Source organism: Octodon degus, unplaced genomic scaffold (assembly GCF_000260255.1).
Source record: "Octodon degus isolate 3935 unplaced genomic scaffold, OctDeg1.0 scaffold00003, whole genome shotgun sequence".
In the NCBI taxonomy this organism is placed as follows: Eukaryota; Metazoa; Chordata; class Mammalia; order Rodentia; family Octodontidae; genus Octodon; species Octodon degus.
Window position 1 is genome coordinate 21,199,910 of NW_004524579.1, and position 12,918 is coordinate 21,212,827.

Sequence of the window (12,918 nt, forward strand, 5' to 3'; positions counted from 1 at the left end):
TTCCTAATCATTTATAATTTTCTTTTCAGAGACCATGCTTTCTGAAGTATATTGAAGTTTCTTTGACTAGTATTTGCAATTTAGGTATCCTACACTCAGCCTTCCCTTCCTAGGCTATTACAAACTCTGAGATGACATGGCCACTTTCTCCCTGGGTACCTGTCACTTCTGCTTCACCGAGCAGTTCTTTCTTGTTAGTCAAAATTAATTTCAGAGTAGCAGTTCTCCTCCTTGCCTTTTGAGCCCTCCTGAGAGCTGAAATTGTCAGGAAGGCAAGTCCAGAGTTTATCAGATTTTTCTTTTAGCAGTCACTTCCAACAGTCATCTGGATATGTGTGTCCCCTAGTGCCACTCACCACCAAAGGCTGGGCATAGATACACCTGTGTCCTCCACTGTGAATACACTTTTCAGTGCTCATGACCCAGTGTCTGAGGGCCCTACTGTCTACTTTCAACAGGGAAGTCATTTATATTTTCTCTTTTATACTGTACAAATTCTCTCTTCTAAGATAAAGCTCATGCTGCTGAATTTTTATTTGATGTATTTATCTTCTCAGTTCTTCCCCAGCATTTTGCTTGAGGTTGTTTCTTTTCAGTGTTTAGGGTCCACATGCAAACATCACCTGACCTAATTTAATTTCTTTCAGGAGACTGAATTTTCTTCCTTATTAATCATTTCCAGCTACTGTGATGTCCAGTTACCACCCAGATTACTGGAAATACTGGAGTCTAAATGAGCTTCTTTGCTATTTTATTTTCAGTTTTTCTGCTCATCTGGGATATTGCTGTTGCTCTTTCTTGCCCTTCCCACTCTCCCGGCTTCATGCCACCTTTTACATCTGCCTCCATTTCAGATCTCTCACTTGCTGATTTTATTTATTTATTTATTTATTTATTTATTTATTTATTTGGTACAGAGTCTTGCTACGCAGCTGGGGCTCATAGTTATCCTCCTGTCCCGGTCTCCTAGTGCTGGCATTACACATGTGCACCACTACGCCTGACTGGAGCAGTGCATCCAAGGTGCCAGGCTGGCAGGTTATATACAGTGCCAGGAATCAAACCGAGGTCCTTGCCCTTGCCTGGAGATGCTTAGACTGCCAAACTATCTCCCCAGCCCTTGCTTGCTGATTTCTAACAAATAAAGTCACCTGGTTTTCAACCAAACTCCTTTTTAACCTTTGTAAGTTGCTCTCCAACCCTTCCTATCAGTTCAGTTTTTATTTCATCATGTAGAATCCTTTTTATGTAGTCAATTGCATTTGTATCTCACGCTCCTTTAGTTTTTGAACAATAGAAGAAAGACGAATACCAACCTTAGCTACCACTGGTTATATAGAACTCTCACTTTCCACATATCATTATTTCGGAGTTTATGATCATGAGTTTCAAATGTGGCGAGAACCTTTACTCACAAATATGCCTGTGATCATGGAAGGCCAAGAAAGCTGAAGAGCAGGCATTAAGCAGTTCTTTGTTACTGTGATGAAAATACCTGAGCCACTCAGGGAGAAAGAATCTTTTAAGTCAGTGGTTTCCAGGATGCAATCCTTGGTAAGCTGCCCTGAAGTGAAAGCATCAAGGCAGAAGGCCTGGCGCACGAAGCTGCTTATTCCATGGGGATCAGACAACACAGAGGAAGGATGTTGTGAAAGATGTGCTCTCCCAGGACACAGGGCCCATGACCATCGCCATTGGCTCCACCTGGCTCATTCAGGGTACATTCAGCTGCGAATGGGAGTGGATTCATCTATTGAGAAGCAGAGCACTCCCATAGCCCAATTGCTTTTCCAAGAGTCTCTTAACCCAGTATAGTTGACAATTAAACTGGACTGGCACATAGCTCTCATTTGGTAGATTTGCATATTCATAAAAATGCAGAGATAACTATTAATCAATAAAAAGATACCAAAGAGATATAACTATATAATGTAGTGTTGCCACCCCCCCCCCACACTACGCCTCTCCCCCTTCCACACACTGAGTCTGTGATTGAGACTGGGCATGTTGGCACACACCTGTAATCCCAGCACTTGGGAGGCTATAAATAAGAGGACCACTACAAGTTTGATCTATGCAGTGAGACCCTGTACACCCTGTCTTATATATAAGAAAAGAGAAAAAAAGGAGGAGAAAACAAATCTGATGACAACAAGTGACTTTGCCTTTCTATGACTCAAACACAGAAAGTCTGTAGAGGTTGCTGAGTAGAGTAACATGACTGAACCCCACCTAACAGGATCTCTGGTTGTTCTGTTTAGGTCAGCAAACATGTGGCCAAGAGCAGATGCAGGATAATGAGCGATTTGCAGAAATACTGATGAGTGAGAGCGATGACTTGGATCAGAATCAGAGCAGTGCTTGCATCAAAGAACTATTCCAAAGGTAGAGGTTCGATGCCAGTGTTATTTTGTTCATTGTTGTGTGAGCAGTTGGAAGATAGAGGTTGCCACTGACTAGAATACGCAAGACTGTAGTGAAGCTGACTTGCCAAGGGGATGAAAAGCACATTAAAAACCCAACTCGTGAACTCTTGATTGGTGGTGGGACATAGAAGCTGTGTTACCTCACTTACTCCTCTTAATGACACTGCAAGGTGGATACTAACTTCATATCCATTATGTTTCTAAGAAAAACTAAGGCTGAGAGCAGCAAATTTGATGGGAGCAGAACGAAGTGGTACAGTGTGAGGTAAGCAACTCTAAGGTGCTGACCTGAGCTCTGGATCAAGGAACGCTTCACTGCGGATGTCTTGCTTAAGAACCAACAAAATTAACGGAAAAGAATGCAGGCTGCTCATTACGACCACTGAACTGAGAGTTTCTTGCATTTGAAACACCTGGAATATATAACCAGTGGAGGGCTTGGTGGATGCAGGACGACTCTCTGAGTATTAGTTTTGTGTTACTGAATACAGAATACTCACCATGCAAGAAGTATTCCTAAATCTCAGAAGGAAATGACTGGGGCTGCATTACACATCTTCCTTCTGGTTTATTAACATGGGCTCTGGAAAATTTTAGCATCTTCCAGTTCTTTCCTTTTGTTGAACATGGTATACTATATTGTCTTCAGTCTTGGGTTCTGTGATACACTTGCAGTGACTATGAATTTGTATTAGCAATTCTCCTTCCTATGACATGTTTTCTTTTCTCTTCATCTTGCCTTTGATCCTGCTGTACTTCTCAGGATCTTTTTCTTTTTACCATTCTTATTTAGCATCTTCAGGTCCTGGAGTCTTTCTTGCTCCTTTATAAGTCTTAATTCTGTACAAAAAAATAATGACTTGCCAAATCCTTCTATTTTAAGAGAGATCTCAAGTAGCAGGGTAAAATACATTTTACTCTGATGCTCCAAGATTTAAAATGTAACCTTCGACATTTTTTTTCTCTGTGCAGAGCCTCCTCTTTCTTGGCTTTAGTAAGCAGCTTGGAGCAGGGTGAGAAAACTGGGGCAACGGAGGATATATAGACAGTGTGGCCGGCCACTCATGTTCAGGGGATGGGCCTCTTTGCTCATGAGTTTGTCTAACAGAACAGACTGGAAAACATAAGCCCAGGAGTCACTGGGACTGATGGCTTTTCACTCTCTTTGTCCCCTTGCCACTCTCATTCCCCACTGATGCTCAGATGAGGCAGGCCTAGGGCAAGAGCTTGCAGATTACAGATGTCCACTTAGCTCCAGAGACTGAGTGCCTTGAGCCAATGTGACGCAGATTCCACCAGTGCACTTTGACGTCTCAGCAACCTCTCTCTTTCGAGGCTTCCCAGAATCCATCCATGCAGCTCACCCCTCAATGCACTTTAAGCAATGGGCTGGCTCTCCCGTAAGCATGTTATTAATGGTCTCTTTTCAAAAGCAGAGATAGTGCCCTGGAAAATGCAGTATTGATTTTTCCCTTTCTTTCTCACTGTTTCAATCACTGCTCGTTTGAATGGCTTTCATTTTTAGCAACAACAAGAGAATCTTCAAAGAAAAGTGGTTTATAGGATCAGCCTGAAATAAAATCACCGCTCAATTTAAGCTCTGAAAAATACTATCGATATTTTAATAGAAGTTTGGAGAACCTATTGCGAGCTCAATAATAGCTACAAGGAGTTTATACACAGAAATCATACTTGGGGATCATTTTATTTTCTTAGGCAGTACGTGTTAACAGCAAATCAAGGTTTAAACATTCCCTCACTTCCATGCAGGACACACCAAGAGTCCCAAAGGCCTGAAAATGTTTAGAGTATTTCAGAAGAAGTGAATGCTTTCCATGACTCAAATGATTCGTCTCTAATTGACCACAGTAGAGAAAACCTAGGGTGGTTTTCTTCTGAGCTCTTATTTGCCTGTCACTGGAATCAAGGCCCCTTACAGCTGATAGCCCTGCAGTCTGTGCTGTTAAATGAAACTGTTGCTCAGATGAGATCAGCAAACCCAGATAATAGTGCTGACTGACACAGATGATAGAGGACACAGCCTGGAATTCCTGTCCACGGTTCTGTCTCTGTGGGCACCTAGAACCTCGCTGTACCACGGACTCCTCTCCTCTTCCATTTTCTTCACGATTCTCAGATCTTTTCCACTCTGAATCTTCCTGTGCTGCCTGAGTGGAAAAGTAATATTCTTGTATTAATGGACATATTACTTAGCAAGAGGATAGTACTACCTTCAAAGACCATGTTACGAACTGTTTTCTCTGCATGACACTGACTTGAATCAATATTAATGGGTCTCCTTTGTATTGATACTTATAAATCACCGAAAATGTGTATCATAGAGTATCTTGATTTGTAGCAAAGTATTCTACATATGAGCCAAAATTTCTCGTGAGGTCTTAAAGTCATTGTTGATTAAAGGAACCAATATTACTATGTGACTAATATAGTGTGGAAGGCACCACCATGTTAGATTTAGGAAAATTCAAATAAGAACAAAGCATATTTTCTTCATTTCTAAATCATAATTTTTAAGACTATTTATTCATAGCATACATGCATGTCTTATGTTAGAAAAAGTGTTCATAAGATGACATAGGCATAGAGGTAGAATATAGTAGAACAGATCTCCAGAAAGAAGAGTATAGGACAAAAGGATGCAGGACTGGTCAGTTTATTTTTCTTAAATAGAATTCCTGGGGAAATGTAGTGAGATTCAGTTTTTTAATGTGTCTTAATTTTAATATGTGTCTTAATTTTGATAATTAAAGCTATGTTTTGAGTATAGCACACAGATGAAGAAAAGTAACATTGATTGGGGAGAGAAATATCCATTCTACTATGTAAAAGATATTAATTGGCAATACTTTGTATATAAAGAGCTATTCTATACCCTAGGAATATCTTTGAAAAGGTAGGGTTAGAAAGCTATTATGTTCAATGTCAGACTAGTATGAATGCTAGGACAATGGAAAGCAAAAATCAGAATGAAAAGTGTAGAAAAATTGTACCTGATTGAACATAGAAAAGAAAAAAGCCAGTATAACGTGAAGGCCTGATTGGGATGCTCTGAAATGAGGAAGGAAAAGTGGGAGGGAAGGATTTGAAATTGTGTGAATAGTACAGGAGCACTGATGGGTTAAGTAGTAGCAACAGTGCTAAAGTGTTTTGTGCAACATTCCTTTTTGTGTTTCTCTCACATAGGACCTTCAGCCTTGCTTATTTTCCAGAGAGTTGTTTGATTATACAAGGTGTAGCCACTGGGGTGCCCTGACCTGCTTTGTTCTGGTATTAATCCTGTTTAGCCTCTAGGAAGATGCACAGAGCCATCACATCAGAAATTAGCTCAACTCTCATAGGGAAGGAAGCTCCTTCATCTCATTAGGAGGATTCCTTCGAGTTCCACTTGGCCATACTCCACTCATTAGGTGCCTACTTTGGTTGGGGGAGTACCTTAGAATAACAAGTAGTGTAAGAGTGCCTGGGCCTCTCTTCTTTGTGTACCTCATTCTTGGGAACCATGAAAGGAAATTGTTCTGGCATGTAGCCATTTTCATTCTTTCCCCAGTATAAAGGAACTCAACAGAACATGGTCAAAGTTTTTCACTCTTCTTCCACATGGGCATTGTGACCTGACATGGGGCTTAATCAGTCTCCTCTCAACAGTTGATTCCCAGAAGCTTTCTGTACACTCTATCTATTTCAATCCTAAACACGTAGACTGGTAATGAGAGGATAAAGTTCCTTCCAGAAGTACTCCTCCTTCTGAGAAGTAAAATTCTACTTACTTAGAAATACCAATATAAAAAGAAAAACACCAATATAGAAAGAAAAGTGAGGATGTGCAAAAGGAGATAACCAGATAGAAGATGGCAAGCTCCCACTGTGTTATATTAAGTATATTTTATTTATTTATTTATTTATTTATTTATTTATTTATTTATTTATTTTGGTACTGGGAACTGAACTCACAATCTCCCACTTGCCATGCAGATGCTGTGCCTTTGAGTTACATCCCCAGCTCTGCTTGATGTTATAAATATGTGATTTCACTTGAAAAGTACACTACTGGTAGAACATCAGACATTGGTTGGGAGGAAATAGATAGCTGGGAAGAACTCTGCACAGTAACACTGTCCTCCACAGAATACTCTTCATCAAGCTTACTGAAGCCAGCATAAATACTGACTGAGTAACTCCCTCCTAATGACTTGGAAAGAAACTAGAGGGTATATTTTGCATTCTTCATTCAAGCCATGCTCAGCACTAGAAAATAAATTCAAACTTCATTCCATTTCTATTTGAGATTAACTGTTTTTTTTTTTTGTTGTTGTTGTTTGTTTTTTTTTTTTTTGTGGAACTAGGGATTGAACTCAGACCCCTTGCGCTTGCCAGGGAAGCACTTATTCCACTGAGCCATCTCCCTGTCCTCTTTTTAAATATTGTTTTGGTTTTGTGTGTGTGTGTGTGTGTGTGTGTGTGTGTGTGTGTGGTTTTTGTTTTTCGTTTTTTGTTTTTTTTTTTCTTTTTCAGAACCGAGGATTGAACAGAGACCCTTGAGCTTGCCAGAGAAACACTTACTCCACTGAGCCATCTCCCTGGCCTCTATTGATTTCTTTTTTCTTTCTTTCTTTTTTCTTTTTTTGTATTTTAGGGAAGGGTCTACCACTGGATATTAAGGGTCTCACTACTCATAGTGATCTGCCTATTTACAGCCTCCCAAGAGCTGGAATTACAGGCATGCAACACCACATCCAGTCTCAATTGCTCTCTCAGCTTGCCCCAGGGGCGGGGCTGGCACAGCAGGCCAGGGTATGGAACCCCCAGCCCTTGTGCCTGTTTGCAGGCGCTTTAATCTGCTGAGCTATTTGGCCGGCCCGAGTAACTGGGTTTGATATCACTTACTGTACACCCAGTGACATCGATTTGTGAAAAATACAAGTAGAATTGTGAGGTTTATGAGGCTCTAGATGTGAACTTGCCTTTGGGGCTTCACTTGTTATTTCTATTGCTGTTGCTTTTCCAGGACATTAGCATACCAAATGTAAATGTCTTAATCCTTTAAAATTTTTAAATTCTATTTTTCTTTTTAGATGTAAAATTACTTTTAATATGAGATTTTTCCATGGCCTACAGGATTTGTTACCAACATCCTATTTTACCTGGATATTGAAGCCTTTTGATAATCAGCCCACTCTGTTTCATGTGTTCACTCCTGAACATTTCTTGTTCCGTATATGCTTAAATCTTCCCATACAACTCTGTGGAATTATTTCATATTCAAACGTTTAGTGCAAATGTTAACTACAAAACTGGCTGTGTGGTATATGGGCACTCTCTGTAAATCTAAAACAGTTCTAAAATGTAAGCCTATTAAATGTCAAATAAAAACTACAGAAAATATTTCTAACCACCTTCCATCTGTGAACATGCCTATTTCTGGAATATGCTTTAAGAAAGATACATAAAACCATCATTTTGACATGAGCAATAGGATTATTCACACATATAAACTAGCTGTTCCGTTGGTTCCTTTCTTCTAAGAGAGATCCATGTCTGGTGTTTCCTAGTGTCCTCCAAAGAGCTGAGTCCGAAGGACAAATAAAATAATAGTCAACTTTCCTACCAGAGGGCCCTGATTTAACAAATAATTTGCTAGGGTTACTCATGTTAGAATTCTTCAGTAGCAGAACTCTCTCTCTTTCTTTCTTTCTTTCTTTCTTTCTTTCTTTCTTTCTTTCTTTCTTTCTCTCATTCTTTCTTTTAAAGTCCAGATTTCATCTTGCATTCTTGGGACAAAACATCATAGTCACAGTGAACTAATAATTTTTATAGCACACAATTCTTGTTTTGCTTAATAAATAATGGCTATAGCATATTTCCAGAGCTAAGCTCTCAAAAAATAAAAGTCTGTTATCAAAACTGACATGTTTGTGATAAGAATTTGTCTTCATAGGTAATTAAAAACACATCCCCCTATTTCTCTTAGATACACACACACACACACACACACACACACACACACACCTCAAATTCTGACACTTTATAGAAGACAAAAACTCTAATACATATTTAAGCTCACTTGATATTTGTATTAACCTTACTGATAAACAAATAGCAATGAGACAATTTCAAAACCAATTAGTAGGACAGTTTCAATAATTAATACATTGCATATTGTTGTCTTTGTAGCGGTTATTCATAGTACAAGATGCAGACATGATATCCTGTCCAAACACTATTAGTACAAATCTTTCTTCTCATTGAATTAAGATAAAGTAGCTGTATATCTATCCTATTTTGTATATACAGATACAAAACGGTCCTACATTTGTATACCTTTTTTTATTTAGTTTTGTCAGAGAAGGGTATTCCATTGCCATTTAAATATTGTAGGTGCATGAATTCAGCAAAATAATCCAATATAGTCCAACTACATGGAAGATAGCAATGTGTAACACTAGAGTCATACTTGGAATGCCTGTAATTCTGGTCTTCTAATTATGCATGGCTTGTTTTGTCATATGAATTACTGCTATACTGTCTCTCAAGTAAATGCTTGTTTAAAAAAGGGGTAATAAATGAAAACAAAAGACAAGAAACAACTGTTATAGGACTGTCCTGCTACAATGTTGCATATGGTTAGATTTCTAAAATTCTGTGTAAAATAAGTAATTGCTTATTCCTATTTTTTAAGCTCACTTTAGTCCTCTCACATAAGTATCCTAGAGCAAGAGGCCAAATAATGTAAACTACAAAAAATTGTTTATTAATAAATTTGAGTCATAATTTATTAGTTAAAGTGCTTTTTAATATTTTTATTGGTCAGTCTATCAAAGCTGAACTAAAAAATGCTGTTGTGTAACATCCCCATCCAAAATGCATTTTATTCACAATAAAAATTATGGGAAAAATGCTAGAAAACATGACCTATGCTTGGAAAATAATAGATATTCACAACTTTTATATAAATATTTAAATTGCAAGAAAATGAAATATTCAAAGACAGAAGGAATTCACATTTACTTGTCAATGGTGAGTAATGACAATGCATGTGTGTGTCCTTGGCCTCAGATATGGCTGATATTTATTTCTCCATATATAAATCCAGGGAACTCTAAAGGTTATTATAAATAGTAAATGAGATAAATGAGTATGCATCAATAATTGATGGTAATTCTTAAAATAATAATAATAATAATAATAAATTGTAATCATCCAACCCTGAAGCTTGTTGCAAATAAATCAGCAACATAATCACAACAGGACAAAGTCAAGTAAAAATGTCTTCCCAATGAAAAATGTATGAGTGGGTTTGTAGATCATTAATCTATATTTCTTTCCATGGCCTGTATACTCTAGCATCAGTCAAGTTAATACAATTCAAGTTAAACACTTAATTGAATGTCCCCTCGAAACAAGGATGGTTGCCTTAGGAATTTTATTCTAAGGCTGAGATGAGAGTGTAGAAGGATGACTGAGGTGGGCTACTGACATCTCTGGGATGAAGTACCCATTGGACTGCATTGCCAGTACAACAAATGCTTCAGCCAATCTTATAGCCATTATTCTAAGACATTTCAAAAATGTCTCAGTGGAGACATGTGACCTGGACCTTATGCACTCGGGTCAACCAGGAATTGCATGTGGCTTTTCCCAAGATGCAGGAGTAATCTTGGGAGGGACAGATCTCATCAAATGCAGGTAATCCTGATAAGCATCTCACACTGAATGGTGCACTAACGTTTTCTTCTAGGTGTTTAGGGAATTAAAATCTACCCTCAGTAATCATTTACTCTGCTTTAGAAGATAGCCTTCATACAATCAGCTGTGAAGTATTGAGTCAATGACCATCTCATTGAAAGCCCAACTTAATAATGCTTATGTCTGATACATACATGATATAAAGTGGACTGCAACCCAGCAAATGGCAGACTAATGTAACATGGAAATTAGTGTCACTTCAAACAGAAAGTAAACAAACAATAATGCAAGCACACAATTGAACTTTAAAAACTGAAAATGTTAGGTGCTAGAAAGAGAACTGAAGTCATTACTGGCCTTGAGAAATAGGAACTTTTAACTTACTGGTCACAATGGGATAGCAAATAAAGTTTTGGGATGAGAGAAACTAAAGAAATGACATTAAGAAGCCTGTAAAAATTGAGCTCTTAGAAGCCAGGACTTCAAAATACAGATGACTAGAGAAACTACATGCACTACAAAAATTGTAGCTTAAGATCAGACAAAATGTAAGCACGGTTCTACTTGTGGCTCTAGGTAGGAAGAAGAGTTTCCAAGAAGTAGGACATTTGCTAACCTAAATCATTACATTTACAATGAAATTACATCAGAATGGTACCAAAGAAACATTGGTAAAAGCACTGGATCTTCCAGCAAATGCAAATCAAAATCTCTATCTGGAACTACTTCTATTACCTAGGGCACACTGCAGTCATATAGTCTCTGCTACAAAAGCAAAAGTGCCCCCAGTAAATGTACAAACTGTATCGAGAAATGAACAATTGTATATTAGTCAAGAGAGCCTAGATTGACAAGCCGGTACTAAAACTTAAGATAGAGTTAATCAATCCACAAAAAGGGACAAAATATGAAATATTAGAAAGAAATATCAAATTTAGAATATGTGTCAACTCTATCAGTAATTACATCCTGAGTTTGATTCTTGGTATCCATAAATAAGTAAATATCAACAACTAATATACAGTAGGCTATCATGTAAAATATAGCAGTTTTACTACTGTTAAGGAGGAACTTGTCTTAATACCAAAGAGATCAGTATCCCAAAAGAGATGATGATTTTAAATCTGTAGCAGCACATATAGAGACTCAAAAGGCACATACCAACACTAATAGAATATATACACCTACAGCCATAAGGGGGGTATTGACACATAATTCATTTTTTAAAAATATGAAAGCTTGAAAAATAAAATTAATAAGTCTGAGCTTAGAGACATTTATATAAAACCGTGCTGTACACAAAAGCAGCCCTTATCCTTTCCCACCCATGGAAAATATTTCACATTTATTTGGAATATTTATGGAAGTATACTCACTGCTGTACCATAAGGAAGACTGATCAAATATCAAAAGACACAAGTTATTTAAACTGTGTTTCTGGATGCAAGGTAGGTAAGTTTGAAATCAATGACAAAAAGAAGTTCATCAACTACTGAAAATCAATGTAAAGTTACAGTAAATCAACTGGAGAAAATTATAAGACAACAAACCTAAGGTAAGAAGGTAGAAATTAAATTTATAAATCAGTACATTAGACGTGTAACAGAGAGTCAACCCTTCTCGAGTGTTGAGTATTTAAAATGATTAGAAAGCTATTATTAAGACTAAGAAAAGAAGACATTTCAAATCTATACATAGATATAGATACAGATACAGATAAAGATGATATAGATACAGATAAATATACGAAATTAATTCTACAGACTTCAAAGGTCATCATGAACAAACTTATGCCAATAAATTTGAAAGTTTTGATAAAGTCAGCAAGTATCTCAGTGAAATAATTACTTAAAGCTGACAGAAGGAGTAAAAAATCATCTTTACTGCCCAATATCTACCGTTGAAAGTAGTCACTGATATAAATCAAAAGCAACTAGTGTGGAAAACAGGGTGGAAGTTCCCAGAAAGTTAAAAATAGAATTGCCACATGATCCAACAATCCCACTTTTAAATATATTTTTAAAAAGAACTGAAGTCAGGATCTCCGAAAGATAGCACTCCCAAGTTCACTGTGAGATTACTCACAATGCCAGAAACAAGTTTCAATTGATGGATAAATGGATGAAGGAAATGTGTCATATACAAACATAGAATGTCTTTTCAGCCCTAGCAGAAGAAAGAAAGTTAGCCACGTGTGACAACACATGTGAAGCTGGAGAACATACTGCTGAGTGAAAGAAAACAAACAGGTAAACACTGAATGGTTTCATTGGTATGAAGTATCAAGCCCAACCAAACTCCCGAAACAAAAAGCACAAGGCTAGATGCCAGGAAAAGGGAGAAAAGAAGCGCTGCAAGTTGCTGCTTAACTTGTATAAAGTTTCAGTCATACAAAACCAGTAATTTCACGGCTGGTCAGATAGCTCAGCAGATTAAAGCGCCTGCTTAGGCACACCCAAGAACCAGGGCTGGATCCCCAGGGTGCAGTGCTGGCCCTGTGCCCAGGGCGCACTGAGATGCTGACTCAGACTGGGTGTGGTGGCTCTTGCCTGTAATCCCAGTGCTTGGAAGGCTGAAAACTAGGAGTCTGATCTGTGTAGTGTGACTGTAGCCCCTATACTAAATACTTTTTTTTAAAAAAGAAGACGATTAATTTCTAACAATTGAGGTAGCAAAACATTGTGCCTATATTTAACATTGCCTTATTGCACACTGTTGAGTGGTCAGATCTAGTGTTAAAATTGAAGAGAGTAGATCTCTTCGTTTTTTTTTTTTTTTTTTTTTTTTT

General features: G+C 37.7%; 1 pseudogene; it reads left to right on the plus strand.

Moving 5' to 3' along the window:
* The first annotated feature begins 1,681 nt into the window (after window positions 1–1,681).
* The window catches only part of LOC101592717, a 55,526-nt pseudogene continuing 44,289 nt past the window's right edge, over window positions 1,682–12,918 (plus strand).